This window comes from Monopterus albus, unplaced genomic scaffold (assembly GCF_001952655.1).
Source record: "Monopterus albus unplaced genomic scaffold, M_albus_1.0 scaffold69.1, whole genome shotgun sequence".
Taxonomy (NCBI): Eukaryota; Metazoa; Chordata; class Actinopteri; order Synbranchiformes; family Synbranchidae; genus Monopterus; species Monopterus albus.
This window is the reverse complement of record NW_018127949.1, coordinates 1,632,544-1,643,875: the sequence shown is the minus strand read 5'-3', so window position 1 is coordinate 1,643,875 and position 11,332 is coordinate 1,632,544. Positions and strand designations below refer to the sequence as shown.

General features: G+C 39.0%; 1 protein-coding gene across 1 annotated transcript in view; it reads left to right on the top strand.

The window, feature by feature from the left end:
* The first annotated feature begins 5,068 nt into the window (after positions 1-5,068).
* The window catches only part of LOC109962925 (zinc finger protein 385B-like), a 55,305-nt gene continuing 49,041 nt past the window's right edge, over positions 5,069-11,332 (top strand). The window contains 1 exon segment of the mRNA XM_020605080.1: positions 5,069-5,097. The gene's annotated coding sequence lies outside the window, so the exon portion shown is untranslated.

The window sequence follows — 11,332 nt, the reverse complement described above, 5'->3', positions numbered from 1 at the left end:
GTGCCTGAAGCTTTTTTGAGATGTTAAGTGTACTAGTTGAAGAAACTGTACACTGTATTAAATGGCATCCATGTAAAAAGCGTGATGTGACTCTTTAAAGGTTTCAAAAATGTATTTGCTGCAGCAGTCTGAGCTATACAGCTATAATACACTATAATACAGCTAGGACTGATGCAGTCTAGTGCAGAATAGCCTGTGATGAATCCTTCTGTATGAAGGATATCACACAAGCTGTTTTGGAGATGTGTTGATTCAACTTAATTTTGGAGACTGTGGAGACCTATACTGAGACGTGTTTCTAATAATCTGTCCACTCCCTTTGGTTTGAATAGACCTGTGAGTCCTAGGTCCATTCTCTTTGATGACGCTCTATGTGAACATGGTATCCATCTAAAAACTTTTATACTGGAAATGGTATAAACTGTCTTTGAGCCTGACAGAGCCACTGTTGTGATTTGATGTCTCAGACCTTACATTACATCTGCTTTTAAGACAGATGAAGACACACACACACACAGCATGTCTGCCAAAAGCAGGCGGCTGCTCTATTCACAGTCAATGATTTCTCATTTGTTGAGCTGTCAATCAGGATATCAGAAAAGAAACCCATTTCATACTTGTGCCCTGAAAATAAATGCCGTCACAAACCTTTTATACAATCACATTTGGTTCCAGCGATTTTTGTTGTGTCCGTCATAAATACAACAACAAATGAAACAGGAAATGTGGCCCAAACCTCGTCTTTAAAAGGTGCTGTAGTTGGATTACTGTACTGTAAATATGTTTTTGCTTGAGAAACCAATTTTATAGCACAGGCCCAGTTCAAAGAGAAAGAAAACAGTCAAACATTTGCAAACCTTCAGTCTGATGGATTCCTTCAATTTTCCTGGACAGAAAGAAATGTCATTAAATACCAAGGGCACAAGGACACGGTATCTGAATTGCATTCTGTGGTGCAGTTTGAGATTCCTGCTTTTTTTGATGTGGTACAATAATTGTCTCTTATCTAAAATGAAACCTCTAACTGTTTCGCCACCAGATGGGATCCTAGTGAGGAAGGAATCAGACTAAAGAACAATAAACAGTTGTTGAAAGGATATTGATTTCTTTAAATATCCTGCATGGGGTTGCATTGTATTTGCCCATGCTGGGTTTGCTTGAACACTCACACTGTGTTAGTAATCACGTCAAGTAGTTGAAAATCGAGTGGCTTTTTCAGTGGCCTACCGAAGGCAGGTTGTTTTCTCAGTTCCTGATACAAAAGGGTCAGATAGTCAGGCAGTGGTTCAACATTTTGGGAAATACACTTGTTCACTTTATATTCAAGAGTTAGATGAGAAGATCAGCTCCTTTGTCTGTGTAGGAAACATGAAGCTACAGCTAGCAGCCAGTCTTAGCTTAGCATAAAGACTGGAAACAGCTAGCCTACCAGAACATACTGTATAAAGCTAATTAATTTACACATTGTTTGTTTAGTCCATACACATTGAACTGTAAAAACAACAGTTTTAACAGGGACTATTTCCTGGTAGGAGAATTTGAACCAGTAAATTCCTGGAGATTCTACTAATTTCCTTCAACTCCCCCAAGACATGAAATGGCAGTCACATGACCCACACAGCTGTCATTGTTACACTTTGGTTTGTGTACGGATTTAACAAGTGAGATATAATGTCATATGTTGTATTTTATATTAAATAAATTCAGTGTCCTTTGTAATTTTTTTAAACTAGAAAGTACATTTTCTCTTGGTGATAGCATCGAGTACATTGGATATCAGGCACAAAATGGCTTTTAATTTTTCATTTTATTGTTAAATTTATATAGAATAAATTCCAGGATAAAAGTTATGAATACATAACACTTGACAACAAAACACTTGACAGCAGAGTTTAAAACATTGTACACTCTCCGCCCATGTCACAAATCAGTTGCTGATGGATCTTAAATTAATTAACGGAGTTGTGAGGAACAGCATTGCCAGATCTTGTTGAACTACAGATCCCTGCAGCTCAAAGCAAATCTCCTACTTACTTATCTCACTTTTTAGAGTCCAAGTTATTGTTTAATTGCAAACCTTTTTTTTTAGCTTTGAAGAACTTTAAAAAAAATGCCATTGATCTCTTTTAAACCTTAAATGATTCGTTTGTATTCTGGTAAAATATCAGTTGTAGGGATCTCATGAGAGAATCAGCTCAGAAGACTTTTAACTGTGGAGAAAGGACAAAGTGATTTCTATATTTCCTGACATTTGTCACTTTGAGCAGAAAGGATTCATTTTTCTGTCATACGCTAATTTTATAGACATTTTAAGCGTTAATAACGGATGCAAATTGTTGTTTTACCTGTCAGCAAATTTGTCACATCCTGTGAGTCACATGTCACTCCTGCCAAGACCAATAAATCGCTTATGCTTTCTCAGAATTAAAGGATTAGTCCACTACAGCTGCAGCCGCTGTAGTGGACTAATATGAACGCCACAGAGTGAAAAGCTGGATACTGAAGTCATGCTCATATACTCTTTATTGCTGAGGGTTGCACTTTTCCAAGCTGTGAGCTGCTGTCATTATGTAGCTCCTGCTTTCACAATGGTGCTATTTTTCTCTTCCACATTCTCGCTCTACCTTTTTAAATGAGTCACTCACATCCTTCAAGTGCCATCTCAATCAAAATCCAAAGTCAAAAGACAGTGAATACATTTTTTTATGTTGCCATAGTGACCAGGTTAAACCGAAATGTGCGGCTCTGAGGGAGCAGTCGTTCTTGATCATTCTGAGACCAGAGGAATATAAATGTCCTTTAATGAAAGCACTCAAGATGATGATGATGGAGCCGAGCACAGGTATTAACTTTGATGCTGGGGACATATTGATTAGACTTGAGCTTCATAGAGCAACCGAGTATAAATCCTAAACCAACCTTAACAACAGGAACCTGACTCTACTATTGGAGCAGTATCCAGTCTCAGCTCACTTTGTGTGTTTTTTCTTTTGTATCCAAACAGACAAGCAGAAACATCAAGAGCACTTGATGAGCAATGTCTCTGCCTGCATACAGGCACATGGGCACCTTTATTTTTAGGGTGGCTGCCTTGTGCCGGGGGCAAGTAGGGTAACAAAGGACTTCAGTGAGAAGGACATAGCTCAAACTCCAAGTATATTTCCACTGTATCCATCACCATCTGGCTGACAGCTGACCAAAATGCTCACTACCAGGCTGGCCACATCACTTGCAGGCATGTCACTGTACTCCTGAATTCATCTGCAGGCATCTGCTTTTGAACGTAGGCCAGCAATGTTAATAAGGGGTGAAAGGGTTGTGGGATGCTGGAATGATGACTGATGACAGGTCCTGCAGATCTCACACTGGAGCTAAAGGTGGACTGGACATATCAGAGTGATACAACATTTTCCTTTGACCCCTCAACCAGTGTATAGTATGTTACTCCGGGTGTCTTCTACATGAAAGTAGGCTTATAATAGAATTGTTTATGTTTTGTGGCTGAAAACATGCCAGTGCAGTGCAAGGGCTTTATGTGACATCTTGCCATAGTGTACTTTCACTGGACAAAATAATAACAGAACTTTTCTTTAGGATCTAGTACATGTCAATCTTATGCACAAATTAAAATACAATGAAGTTTTCTCTTTACAAACAGTGACAACATTATATATTTGTAAAAGGGAACTGATAAGTTAATGTCCCACTGAGAAGATATTTATGGAATCCTGCATCAGAACTGTTTGTTACATGTTAATGTGGTGACATATAAAGTTTTCCTCTTAGTAGTATATAGGTATTTAATAAATTATTATTAATTTAGATATATACAGCAAGAGCATGATTATTAATGTAAAGTATTTGTCAGCAATAGTATTTATCCTGTGAAGACATTTTTACAACAGTATTTGACTTTGACTTTGTCTTCTTTATCTGTTTATACACCAGTCTCCACTTTTAGGTGTCCACAGGTAGAGTTATAATTTTTGACAAATATGTTAATAAACAATTATTAAAAAGCAATTATATGTTTACATATTGTTACATGATAAAGAAATGTGTTCCCCAGCTTCAAAAATGGGCTACGTCAGGCCGTGGATGGATTATGAGACACTCGGGCCCTCTGCAAAGACATGTAAAGGGCCAGACCACCGAACTGAAAAAAAGCTGTCTTTTTTAATTAATTTTGCTGTCTGTGTGGATGTTTTGAGCCAATATTTTGATGTTTTGTCTTTGTGGTCATTTTGCGTCAATTTTTTTTGTCATTTAGTACCTATATTTAGATGTGGCCAGTTTTCTTTTTTGTTATTTTGATATTCTTTTTAGTCACTTTGCATCTCTTTGTGGCTATATTGATATTCTTTTTAGTCACTTTGCATCTCTTTGTGGCTATTTTGATATTCTTTTTAGTCACTTTGCATCTCTTTGTGGCTATATTGATATTCTTTTTAGTCACTCTGCATCTCTTTGTGGTTATTTCTATGTTCTATTTTTGTGAGTTAGGTTGTTTTCCATGTCCTTGTGCTCATTTTGCATCTGTTTTTACTCATTGTGCCTCTATTTGTTGTTGATCAACGTTTCAACAAGGACTGTTAACAGTCGCTTCATGTAGAAGATCTAGTCCAGGAGCCACCTGATCCTCTGGGCCCCTGGACCTGGCCCTGGCCCAGTAGGCGCGTTCACTAATCCAGCCATGTGTCAAACTGCTGTAATGTCTCATTCTATAATGCGTATCTTACTGAGCAGCCATGCTAAAGACGGTAAAACACGATTGGTTTGTTGATATGTACATATTTCGTGGTCTTTCAACATTTTACATTTCACAGTTTCATACCGTGTACCTTGTCCGGATGATTTCATGCGTCCTTTACCTCATCCTCGCGCGCAGCGATTTGGTATCTCTGTCGCGCAGGCGGCGGAGGCGCAGCGCGCGCGCGCGTTACTGCGTGGTTTATCTTTTCCTGACTTGCTCGCGGGACTGAAACGCCTACAGCTGAGCTCGTGCTGTAATCTGTGGCAGGTGGAAATGGGCAGCGGCAACGGAGGGGGCGGGGATTTTTTTCGGCAACGGAGGAGCCGTGAAACCGTCTGACACTGGTAGGGAATCGTCTTTAATTTTTACGCGTCCAAGCTGTTGTGTGTGTCATTTTGGACACAAATGTAGGTTGCTGGCGAATACATGTTTGTACAGTGTGTTTCTTGCGTAAAATGCACTTGTTCTGGCTGAAATAGTCTCAAACCAGCAAGTGATTTGTTTGTACAACAATTAAAATCACTTGAATAGCTATCACGGACACCATAATGCCAACAGGATTAGCCGGCGTTTCACTTTTCTAATATCAACATTGTATCTCCTCAGTACAGCTATAGCCTATTTGTGTTACAATACAGCTGTAGCCTACTTTAAAAAATAGGCTAAGGTTAACGTGGTTTTGTGTGGTTCCACCAACTTGTAAATTGTTTGAGGAACTGCACACATCTCTACTCTCTAAAATGTGTTAAGGCAAATCATGACTTGATAGCTCTGGTGCTGTTTGTGTAGGTTTAGGACATCAAGGTGACTTACTGGGTTGATGAATTGAGTAATTATTTAAATCTTGGACTTTAAGGATCTGCTAGTTCTGCCCACAAAAGTCTCATTCAACTTATGTTTGTTTGCTTTGCTATGCACATTTTCACTGCAGCCGTGTGTGTGTGTGTGTGTTTGTACATACATGTGTGCAGATGCTTGTTTGTGTCAGCACCTGAAGTTTGAGATTATAAGGTCAGAAATGGGAAACAAGAGACAACTTTGACTGTAGCCGACTTGTACTCTGCATCTATTTGATGAATGTGTCCCTGTCTTATGAGTTACCAGTCTGTTTTTAATGTTTATTTCTTAAATAATAGACATGACTAGAATATCTGTAGCTCAGGTAGTGCACGTTGCTTATTAGTCATATGGGCTGGTGGTGACTACATGTGGTGGAGGGTGAATGGATATCACTTTAGATGAAGCATGGGTGAAATGAATGTGTTGTAATGTCCTGGGAAGAAAAACAGTGAAGTGAGTGATTGGTGGTTATTATAGCAATCAACAGATTGATTGTTTGGACGGGAAAATGTATGGAGACAGTGGAAATTATATATTTTTCAAGTATTTGTTTGGTTGGGTCAGTAATCCAAAGGTTTCTATCACTGAAAAATAGAAGTAACAGCAAACTTTAACATTTCAAAGACGGGAGTCACTGACTATTTGGCATTTTGCTCAAAAATGTTTAGACATTTAATGGAGCATTTAAGAATCTACTGATTAATTTTGTATTGAGTGACTAATCAGTTAATTGTGTTACAGTCTCAAATGTGCATACTCCTTCACTATGTTGAAGCACCTTATGTGTCAGCATTGCTTATCCTGTTTCAGTTCAGCCAATATATCTTCCTATAGATGTCTCACACTATCATTACTGTGAGTGTTGCCATGCCTGCTACTCGATTCAGGCAGCATAGACCCACATACAGTAAACACCCAGCACTGGCCACATCATCATCTTCTGCATCTTCTCTTAATGACCTTGCTCTGCTTCGTCCCCCTTCTGCATCAGCTAAAAAAACCTAAATGGCTCCAAATGATGCCTGTCTGCTTGCCAAGCACTGCCGCAATGCCAAAGAGATGTTCTTTCCAGCTGCATGCAAGCAGTCATTTTTGCTGTGAACAAAAGGTCCTTGATTCATCAAATCCTGCACCTCCTACTGCCCACTCCCCAGAGTGATGCTGTAATTTTCACTAGCACCCCTCCTCTGTGAGACTGGCAGAGTTTAGAGTTTTTTCAGTACCTTGTGTGATTCTGTTCTCTTAGGTGTGTACACAGCTGGGACAGATTCACAGTCTCCAAGCTGCATGAAGACTCAAATTCCCAAAACTAGCCTTCTAAAGAAAAGCAAAGCTGATTTTTCATGCACAAGGTAAACTCAGTGTGCCTCGCTTAATATGAAGCAAATTTGTGATACTGGGATATATAAATAAAATTTGACTTGAAGTATACATGTTACATTAAAATGTTAAGAAACTTACTTAAAACATAATTGAAAAGCCAAAGGTAATTATTTTAAGTCATAAAAAAGGAGGAGCGGTTTGTGGACACCAAATATTTTTAAAACTATTTCTAGTCCATACAAAAGCTTTCTAGAAATAGGCCAGACCTATACATATGACCGTGAGGGCTCAGTGGCTTGTTTGATAGAAACTCGAATGCAAGTTTTGCAAATGATTGCTGCTTGCAGATTGTAGATACATTTGCCATTCATATACACTTCCATTGTTCACTACTGTGTGATTTGTTTTGACAAGTGAAATATGCTGACATGAGCAAAATGCCCTCATTTTTCAGATTGCAGTTGGCATGTTACAAATTGGGCAAAACAAGCTGGGCACTAGTTTGTTGCAACCATTGCTCAAAGAGAAGTAAATGCAGACTTGGTGAGTCAGCTGGAGGACAATGTATGCGGGACTGACACAGAGAAATAAACTATATCTATTGAATACCTGCAGACCTGGTTCAGGTTCATGTAATATAAGTGGAAATATTGATCTATAGAATTATAATGAATCAGAGTCATGAATGTGTGGCTTTCTTTTCATTTCTTTGATATTTGTACCTACAGGGCCAGAACCTCACTAGTGTGCTTTCCTTCAGTTTTTCAGGTTCACATTAGGCCACCTACATCCCTCACCATCTTGTACATATTTATAGGTCACATTCACAGATTGCTTCTATCCCAAAAGTGGGTGATAAAGTTGAGCGACCACTCTATCTTTTTTCTCCATCTCTAACTTTTACTCCCACCTCAGACTTCTCCTCTGTAGTTTGGCATTTGGCCGCCGCCGTCTGTCTCAGTAAAAATCATCAGCTGTGAAATTAAGAATAATCATGTGGAACGAGATCAGGATGGGAGCAGCTTGAGCTCCAGTCCTTCGCTGTCAATAAACTCATGGCTCCTGCTGATAAAATCAATGAAGGATTGAACAATCACCCACAAAACAGTATTCATTGCAAGGAATATTACTTTTTGACCTGTGGTATGACCTTCAAGTCTAGCAGGGATTTTTTTTCTTTGATATTTCATCAATCTTAGGCCTTTTATGATGGTGGCCAGTAGTTTCCCAGAGCAGTATTTTCTCTCACATTTAAGCAAACACTAATGACATGTCCCATTGGTGTTCCCAGATGCAATACAGCTGCCTTAGGGTGTAGCATTCCTAATGTATTTTATGATCTTCTCACTGAAACTAGTTTGAGTAATGGCTATGATAGACAAATAGCACAGAGATCTCCCCATCTCAATTTGAAGAAAAGGAGAATAAAATATCACTGAAATAAAACAGTCCCAGCGCTAATGACATAACAAGAAGTCCCAGTGGGAATGACAGGAATATTATACAAAGCGTGAAACAAAAGTCTAATTAAATGCCATGCTCAGCATTAAAACGGTTCTTTTTAAGTTGTATAATACTTGTTATGGTAATGCTGCCTGAATTAAATTGAATGAATAGACTGTCATCAGTAGACTGATATCAGTTAAAGCCTCTAGCATGCTTCTATGCATCCTGGATAATGAAAAGTAAATCACAGTTTACATGATGGTGAATACAATCACATTTTAAGACAAATCCATATAATTTCCAGGTTTATGGAAACTACAGCAACAAACATTGCAATATTTGTAAAATACTCTAATACATTGCATGTTCATAAGCTTTAAAAACAAATTGTTTTGTTGCTGCTACTACTTTTTCTTATAGTTTCCCTCAGATTTACACACCACCCTGTGAGTTTGCAGCTGCTTGTCCCTTTAAATGCTAAATCTTAAGATAATGAGTATTTCCAGTGTTACTGTAGCTGTGTGATTGTTCGGTATCCTTGAGGATAAACTGTATTCATGGTGAAAATGAAACAACAATACTTCATCATATTTGAGGTTTTTACCTCTTTTGCATTAATTGTCTTGACAGTTATTGCTCATAACAGGCTTATTTCCTAGCTTTTTAAATGTGACATCAAATGGCTTATTCTTTCTAACCAGGTAGCAAAGCCTAAGATTTCCAAGTTAAAATGATTTATCACTGAAAACAGCAGAAAATGCTAATTTTTTAGAGTCTGTTTCCCAGAAAAAGACTTTTGTGATTACTCTGTTACCAAAATTCTTGCTAATTAATTTTCTGTAAGTCAACTCATTGGTTAATACCCTTTTTTCCATTGCATATATACAAGAGACACTGATAGAAGATATAGGGGAGAGAAAAAAGGTGCATGTGGTTTAAGAGTGTGCGTTCACCACAGTGCTCTATAGCAGCCATTTTCTGCCTGACCAGTCCCATGGTATTGTTGCACGCCATGCTTTGGCTGCTAACGCACTTTTCCTCTGCAGATGTCCGATCGCAGCATGGAAAAAAAAGACAAATACGACAACAAATGTTTAGATAAAACACTTCTGTCTTCTATCTGTGCAAATAATCTGTAAAACAAATCCGCTATCTGTCATCAGTAATAATGTGAAATGGACTGAGAGAGAAGATACAAATCATGGTCATCCTCAGTGGAAGCGTCCACCAGTAAATTGCATGTGCAGCATACACCTTATCACAGCAGACTCACAACAATTTCCCAGTCCTCCCCCTCTGAGCCTGCCTCACCCCAGATACACTGAAATGGGGTGCTACCTAAGTCTACCATCAAAGATGTCATGGTTCTTTATAACAACAAGTCAGATGGCAGTTTCCTTCACACAGTGGCAGCTTAAACCTGCCTTAGATTTTTCTCAATAATAATAGTAGTAAGGTCTAGACCTTATTATGGAAATTGCCCTGAGATGATTTGTGTTGTGATTTGGGGCTATACAAATAAAATAGAACCAAATTGAAATGTTTAGATGGCACAACAGAGCACAGTGGTTTGTAATATTCACAGACAGGATTGTACAACTCTGGAAAGATATCTCGGCAGCAGCTGTTCTCTGGTCGTGACAATCTTGAGGGGAACAGCACAAATACAGCATTCAAGTTGCAAAGTATTTCACCAGGACTGCGTGGTCACACTGCCTTCCAGGTGATGTCACTTCTGCGTTGCAGAAAGAGTTGAACCAGATCCAGCTTCTTTTTTTTTCTGCATCGTTTTGTCAGCACCGTCCTGCATAAACACACTCCTCCATTCAAATAAATGTGATGGGCTGTGTTTTTAATACAGGGCAAATGTCTGCATGAATCCAGCCCAGTACATGCAGACACTTTTTTCCTCCCTCATATAATAAGCCACTGTGTAAAGAGAGTGTCCTGTTATCATGTCACGTAATAACTCACAAAAGTGATAAAGTATACACAATTATGTACACATAGCAGAGAGAGTGGAGTTGCCTCTAAAATGACAATCACATGCTGCTGCCACAGGATTTTTGCCAAATGCTGGCAGTTAGGCACTCAATAACAAACAATTGTATTTGTGTATCTCATTATAGCTGCATTTCTCTGTTGTTTCCCAGACAAACAACAGTTTTTGTTGGCTAACATGCAGACACCCTCTTTGGCTTGTTGATGTCTGCAGTCTGATGTATGTAACAGCTCTGATGGCTAGTCAGTCTTTGAGTGCCTGTCATACGGACAGGGATGGACGGACACCTTGAGGGCTCTGTAGGAAGTTGAATTTCCCTATGGTCCATTACCTCTCCAGTCCCCTGTGGCTGCATTGCAGGTACAGATTCAGCAAAGCAGGCATGAAAGTGTTTCTCTTTGTGCGTGTGTGACGAACATAGGTGGGCACTCCCACCTACATGTATTGATGTGTGTTGTCTGTGCACATGCATACACCTGTGTGTATTTCTGCAGATGCACGATTATGACGTGGTCACAGATTAAACTGGCTTTATATTGTACATGTGCAGAACAGTCTAGTGCATTTATATATGATTTTTGTCCATTTTATCTATAAGAATGATTATGACTTTTAAGTTGATCACAGGACAAGTTACATCGACATCTGAGTGGCTGACACCTGCTAAACAATTACCTGGGAGAGACATTTGAAGCTTTGAATCTGTACTGTGCACTGTGCAGAAGCAGGGCCTTTGAAATGCCCCAGACTGTGGACCGAGTTATTTTCTTAACCCAGTCAGACTTGTCTTAATTTTTGTAATGTGTTGTAGCATGGAGTTTGGTCTTAGTCCTGGAGTTTGGTGCTACACTCCACCAAAGTTTGTCTGTGGCTAATAGTACATGGAGTATCTACAAAATACTTCAGCTCTGTGAGTAAAAGGTGGATAGTGTGAGTGTGTTGTGGTTTGAATTGAGATGGAGAAGAAT